The 7,570-nt window shown below is 48.4% G+C and overlaps 1 pseudogene; it reads left to right on the top strand.

Moving 5' to 3' along the window:
- The first annotated feature begins 4,930 nt into the window (after window positions 1-4,930).
- LOC124559183 lies at window positions 4,931-5,048 on the top strand (annotated as a pseudogene).
- Window positions 5,049-7,570: the final 2,522 nt, after the last annotated feature.

The raw sequence follows: 7,570 nt of genomic DNA, 5'->3' as shown, positions 1-7,570 counted from the left end.
TATTCAGATGCTGAAGAACCTTTCTCCTGCCGGTAAAGGTTTTCTTCTTCGTACATACAATCGCATCTGGATTGAGGGACATGTTCCTGCATGCTGGCGCGAGTCTATTGTTGTCCCGATTCCTAAGCCGGGGAAGGACAAGCACTTGCCTTCCAGTTATCGACCTATCTCGCTTACCAGCTGTGTCTGTAAAGTGATGGAGCGAATGGTTAACTCTAGATTGGTTTGGCTGCTCGAGTCTCGACGCCTACTTACCAATGTACAATGTGGATTTCGTAGGCGCCGCTCTGCTGTTGACCATCTGGTTACCTTGTCGACCTTCATTATGAATAACTTCTTGCGGAAGCGCCCGACCGCGGCTGTGTTCTTTGATTTGGAGAAGGCTTACGACACCTGTTGGAAGGCGGGCATTCTCCGCACCATGCATACATGGGGCCTTCGCGGTCGCCTCCCTCTTTTTATTCGTTCGTTTTTAATGGATCGACAGTTCAGGGTACGTGTGGGTTCTGTCCTGTCCGACACCTTTCGCCAGGAGAATGGGGTGCCACAGGGCTCAGTTTTGAGCGTCGCTCTCTTCGCCATCGCGATCAATCCAATAATGGATTGCCTCCCAGCTGATGTATCAGGCTCCCTTTTCGTGGACGATTTTACCATCTATTGCAGCGCGCAGTGTACACGTGTCCTGGAGCGCTGTCTTCAGCGTTCTCTTGACCGTCTTTACTCCTGGAGTGTCGCCAATGGCTTCCGTTTTTCTGCCGAGAAGACGGTCTGTATTAACTTCTGGCGATACAAAGAGTTTCTCCCACCGTCCTTAAGACTCGGTCCCGTTGCTCTCCCAATCGTGGAGACAACCAAATTTTTAGGCCTTACATTTGACAGGAAACTTAGCTGGTCTCCACATGTGTCATATTTGGCCGCCCGTTGTACCCGTTCTTTAAATGTCCTCCGTGTTCTCAGTGGTCTGTCGTGGGGAGCGGATCGAACCGTCCTACTTCGTCTATATCGGTCGATCGTCCGCTCCAAGCTGGATTATGGGAGCTTCGTATACTCCTCTGCACGGCCATCCATCTTACGCCGCCTCAACTCCATACAACATCGGGGTTTACGACTTGCGATCGGAGCATTTTATACCAGTCCCGTAGAGAGTCTTCATGCTGACGCTGGCGAATTGCCACTCACCTACCGGCGCGATATACTGCTTTGTCGGTATGCCTGTCGGCTACTGTCAATGCCCGACCATCCGTCTTATCGTTCCTTTTTTGACGACTCTCTTGACCGTCAATACGGGTTGTATGTCTCTGCCCTGCTACCCCCTGGCGTTCGCTTTCGTCGCCTCCTTCAACACCTTACTTTTTCCCTCCCTGCAACCTTTCGAGTGGGCGAGAGCCGCACGCCACCTTGGCTCCAGGCTCAGGTCCGCGTTCACCTTAACCTCAGCTCGCTCCCAAAAGAGGTCACTCCCGGTTCGGTCTACCACTCCCGTTTTTTGGAACTTCGTTCGAAGTTCATCGACATGACTTTCATTTATACAGATGGCTCTAAGACCAATGACGGGGTCGGGTGTTCCTTTATTGTCGAGGCACAAAGTTTCAAATACCGGCTCCACGGCCATTGTTCGGTCTTCACAGCTGAGCTCTTTGCCCTCTACCAGGCTGTTCTTTACATCTGCCGCCACCGACATTCTGCTTATGTCATCTGCTCAGATTCCCTGAGCGCCATCCAGAGCCTCAGTGATCCGTACCCGGTTCACCCTTTCGTACACCGGATCCAACGCTCTCTTCAGCAGCTGGTGGACGTCGGTTCTCCAGTTAGCTTTATGTGGGTTCCGGGCCATGTCGGTATCCCTGGGAACGAAGCTGCAGATGCCGCGGCCAAGGCTGCGGTCCTCCAGCCTCGAACAGCTTCTTGTTGCGTCCCTTCGTCCGATTTTAGCAGGGTGATTTGTCGGCGCATCTTATGTCTGTGGCATGCCGATTGGGCTGCACTTACCGACAACAAGCTTCGGGCCTTAAAACCTCTTCCCGTGGCTTGGACGTCCTCCTCACGCCCTTCTCGGCGGGAGGAGGTCGTTTTAGCCCGGTTAAGAATTGGACACTGCCGGTTCAGCCATCGCCATCTGCTGACGGCTGCGCCGGCGCCGTTCTGCCCATGTGGGCACTTGCTGACGGTTAGACACATTTTAATGTCCTGTCCAGATCTTAACACACTGCGCCTCGATCTTAACCTGCCAAATACTTTCGATGCCATTTTAGCGGATGACCCACGAGCAGCTGCTCGTGTTCTTCGTTTTATCAATTTGACACACCTCGCTAAGGACATTTGATGATGCTGTTTTTTAATCCTATGCCTGTCCGTCTGTCTTTTATCGTGTTTTCCCTTTTAGTTGTTGTGGTCAACTTGTGCCTCGCGGTGCATTCTTAGAGTAGTCAGGGCGCTAATGACCATTGAAGTTGTGCGCCCTAAAACCACAAAAAAAAAAAAAAAAAAAAAAAATATCCCTCTGACCGAACACGCTGAGCTACTGTGACGGCGACCACTCAGCTACCGGGGGCGGACCTGAGCCGTAATAACCAGCGAGGACTGATACCCTTGGTAATGCACGATGTGTTCCACTGTTGCTCCAGAGTCGAGGCTGATGCAGATGTGCTGTGCAATGTCATTCGGATAAGGTGTTCATATTCTCGGGAGAGGGGGGGGGGGGGGGCTGCGAACCGACCAGACCCATCTCCTCGTAATCTACGGCGTGTCGGGAACCGTTATGGGCACACCCGATTCAGTGCCGAAACACTTAGTCCCACACAAGCAGCAATTTCCCGGGTGGGTACATTACACTCTCTCATATCAATAATGTGCCCTCTTTAAAACTCACTGATGTGACGGCACGGTTCACGCTTACGTCTGCTCAAGTCACACGGATCCATTGCCTTTGGTTTACCTGAAACTCAAAGAAACCTTTACAGAGACACGCGAAATGATGCAGGAAGCCTACGGCGATGAGTGTTCAAGGCCTCGGTGTTACACGATTTGAAAGTGGCCGGACGGAAGTTGAAGATGGCCCTCGTTCAGGACGCCCTTCGGCATCTGCTGACGACGCTCATGCCAGGAACGTCACGGAAATTGTGCGTGCCAATCGATGACCGACTGTTCGAGAGATTTTAGAAGAATGTAACATTTCAGTTGTATCATGTCATGAAATCTTGACACAGCATCTTTGAATGCATCGTGTTGCCGCCAAGTTTGTCCCACGGCTCATGTATAAAGACCAAAGAGACCTTCGCGCCGCAATCGCTTAAGAGCTTTTGGATCGCGCAAATGAGAACGAGATGTTGCTTAAGAGTATCGTAACTAGTGATGAGACCTGGGCCTACGGCTATAAATATTCAGAACAAGGTTCAATCTTCACAGTGGCTCAGGAAAAGTTCTCAAAGATTAAAAAAAAAAAAAAAGTTCATCAGGTCAGGTCAAATACTTTCTGATAGTTCTCTTTGACTTTGAAGGATTATTTCTTTAGAAATTCGTGCCACACGGATAAACTGTTAATCGATGACACTATCGGGACGTGTTGCAACACCCGCGAGAAAATGTGGAAAGGAATCGGCCTGATACGTGGCGAGAAAATTCATGGCTTTGCAACACGATAACTCACCCGCACATTCATCCCTGTTGGTGAGTGACTATTGCACAAAAAAAAAAAAAAAAAAAAAAAAAAAAAAAAAAAAAATTAAATAAATGTTCGTCTTCTACGTGATCCCCAGATGTGGCCCTTGCGAACTTTTTTTTTGTTTTTTTTTGTTTCCAAAGTTGAAAACTCCGGTGAAAGGACTAATATTTGCAACGATAGACATGATAAAAGAAAATTTGCAGACGGTGCATCGCGCGATCCACCAAGAGGCGTATCGAAAGTGCTTCCGGAAGTGGAAACGACGCTGGAAGCGGTGTATCAATGGGAGACAGTATTTCGAAGGAGACCATCCACAATGGACTAAAAATTAAGCGTAGAAAAATTCTGTGGACAAAGTTCTGGAATTTTCTGAACAGACCTCGTACGTAGAATAGCAAGGGGCCAATAGGAAGGCGTCTATTAAATGTCGAAGTGCTATAATGGGAAGTGTTAGGTACAGATGCAGCTGAACGGCTGTTCCCGTGCTACTGTCGTCAGCATCTATGGGAAGCGGTTGAAGAAGGGTGAAACCACGATCCCCTCCCGCCGGAGGTTCGAGTCTTCCCTCGGGCTTTGGTGTGTGTGCTGTTCTTACCGTAAGCTAGTTTTAGAAGTGTGTAAGTCTAGGGACCGATGACCTCAGTAGTTTGGTCCCTTAGCAATTCACATACATTTGAACATTTGAAACCACGACCAGGCTGCGAGGTATTAAGAGTCCGCGCCTCGTCAAAGGAATGTGGAGGTCCGAGGCCTCAGCGTCTCGCAATTCACGATACGCGGCGATCTTCTGACAGATGGGACGACAGAGTACAACGCTGGTGCAGGCACACGTGTCTTGGAACACACCATTCAGCGCACATTCTTGAACATGGGATCCTCAGCAGACGACACTTACCTGCTTGTATGTTGATTCAATGAGATCATTAATAATGGTTACAGTGGACACCGGACTATCAAGATTGGACCGTGGATCAATGGAAACATGTCGTATAGGCGAATGAAGCTCGTTTCTTGTTACATCTCGTCGAGGGTCTTTTCCGGATACGCCCTAATCGAGGCGAACGTCTGGTGTGCGCAGTATTGTGAAATGGGGGACATCTGCTTGGGCTTCCTTGGGACCTGTGCCGGACGCTGTGGGCGAGCGGTTCTAGGCGCTTCTGTCCGGGACCGCGCTGCTGCTACAGTCGCAGGTTCGAATCCTGCCTCGGGCATGGATGTGTATGATGTCCTTAGTTTAGTTAGGTTTAAGTAGTTCTAAGTTCTAGGGGGGGCAACGGCCTTGCCGCAGTGGATACACCGGTTCCCGTGAGATCACCGCAGTTAAGCGCTGTCGGGCGTGTCCGGCACCTGGATGGGTGACCATCCAGGCCGCCACGTGCTGTTGCCATTTTTCGGGGTGCACTCAGCCTCGTGATGCCAATTGAGGAGCTACTCGACCGAATAGTAGCGGCTTCGGTTAAGAATACCATCATAACGACCGGGAGAGCGGTGTGCTGATCACACGTCCCTCCTATCCGCATCCTCAGATGAGGATGACACGGCGGTCGGATGGTCCCGATGGGCCACTTGTGGCCTGAAGACGGAGTGCTTTTTTTTAAGTTCTAGGGGACTCATGACCTCAGATGTTAAGTCCCTTAGTGCTTAGAGACATTTAACCATTTTTGGGAGTGAACATTTTTGCGTACTGCCTGCTTCCCATCATGCTTGATTGCTTCCCGACAGCAATGGCATCTTCGTGCAGGATAACTGTCCGTATCACAAGGCCGCAATCGCGCTATGGTGGTTGAGGAGGACGACAGTGAATTCGCACTGATGCTTAGCCTACCATATTTGCCTGCTCTGAAACCGATGTAACACGTCTAGGACGCTGTGTGCTGCCAGCTCCACGTTTGAAAACCGCTGGCACATAACTTACGCACATTGGGCCAGCCGTGCGTAGACATCTGGTACCACATTCCTCCGGAAATCTAACAAGGACTTTTCGAATCCATTCCACGCAGAAGCGTTGCTGTATTGCTTCGCAAAGGTGGACCCACGCGTTATCAAGCAAGTGGTCTTAATATTTGGGCTTGCCAGTGTACCGGATCGTAGTTGGTATCACTGCTATAAGATTCATAGCTCTTGTACTAGCCGACATCTAGTGAGGTCAGCGCGAACTGCGTGCTTCTTGGAGCCGTATTGTCAACTATGTGCTCTGTGCGTTGAACAGATCGTATGAAGACAGTTTTGCTTTTGTTGTAGTTTTCATCTAACTTTGCCGTGTATCTGTCCAAGAGAATTATTGTTATAAAAAATAAGTGGCAACATAATTTTTTACTTATGGATGAATGCACACGAAATAACCCTAGTTTTCATACAGTCATGAATCTGTATTCGTCGTGGTTCGTTCGTAAGAGATAGAAAATGACGACGTTGCCTGTAATGTACCGCTGTAACTTTCTCGTATCGTACCGGTACAGGTTGAGAACCTTGCTGGAACAGTGAGATTTAAAAAAAAAAAAAAAAAATCATCTAGCATTGTTAGTGCAACATAATGTTCGAAATGATGTGGTGAATTTTCTAATGGGTTTTTTTTATCTTAAATTAGTAATTCAATAATTAGTTTGTACTGAAGTATGGCAACAGAAAGGCGTTACAGAGAGTGGAGCACAGGTAAACTGCATTTAGTTGTAACTGTGTGTCTAAATGGGAAACATCAATTAAATGAATTTGAATGCATATAAAATGTGCCCAAGCCAGCAGTTAAGAAAAAAATGTTCAAATGTGTGTGAAATCTTATGGGACTTAACTGCTAAGGTCATCAGTCCCTAAGCTTACACACTACTTAACCTAAATTATCCTAAGGACAAACACACACACCTATGCCCGAGGGAGAACACGAACCTCCGCCGGGACCAGCCGCACAGTCTATGACTGCAGCGCCCGAGACCGCTCGGCTAGTCCCGCGCGGCAGCAGTTAACAGGCATACTGAAAATAAAAACGGTAAATGCATGCAGTAGTATAAAGGATCTTGGTTGCCGCGAAGTGTTTCCCAGTAGTTGAAAACGAATAGGAAGAGCATGTTCTTACATTCGAAAAGATTATGTTCTGTTTAACCATGGCGAAAGTAATATAGCTTACGTTTTAGCGAATGTAAGAAATGTTCCGAACAGTTCATTAATTCAGCAGGTAGGGAAGTGTGCCAAGGCTTCTTCCAAACAACCGATTCACATCGGTACCTAAGCACTTCTATTCTTTCAAATAACTTCTGGAATTCAGCCAGTGCAGTACTGGCTGAATTCCCGGAAATTATTGGAAAGTTGTATACGCCAGGAGAAACTAAGGTCTCATTTCTATTCCTACTCCTGAGTAGCCCCACCGAGTCCCGTACTGTGCACCACTCAAAGCTTGCTTTGCAGTCAAGATCAAGGAATCAACAGGCGGGCCAACGTCATCGAGTTTCATCGTTCGAGATAAGATCTTCTGTCGCTCATCTGGCTGTTCTTACTACCTGTCAGGACACGAAAACGTTCGACACTGTAAAATGAAACGGATTGCCCCATAATTTCAATACAGTGGAAGCCACGGCAAGCAAAGAGTGTGCTGAAGATGTCCATCCAAGAAATGTCGCTGAATCTGTGGGTAATGATGAAAGCTCCAAACAGAACATCCAAGACTCAGCCAAGAAGCCGAGGAGCAGTCAACGTTTTATTGTAAATAAAAAAAAATGCTAAACGAAGCAAACCGAGCGAGGTGGCGCAGTGGTTAGCACACTGGACTCGCATTCGGGAGGACGACGGTTCAATCCCGCGTCCGGCCATCCTGATTTAGGTTTTCCGTGATTTCCCTAAATCGCTCCAGGCAAATGCCGGGATGGTTCCTCTGAAAGGGCACGGCCGACTTCCTTCCCTGTCCTTCCCTAATCCGAT

The sequence above is a fragment of the Schistocerca americana genome, chromosome 1 (genome assembly GCF_021461395.2).
Source record: "Schistocerca americana isolate TAMUIC-IGC-003095 chromosome 1, iqSchAmer2.1, whole genome shotgun sequence".
NCBI classification, from domain to species: Eukaryota; Metazoa; Arthropoda; class Insecta; order Orthoptera; family Acrididae; genus Schistocerca; species Schistocerca americana.
This window is presented reverse-complemented; position numbering and strand designations above follow the sequence as displayed.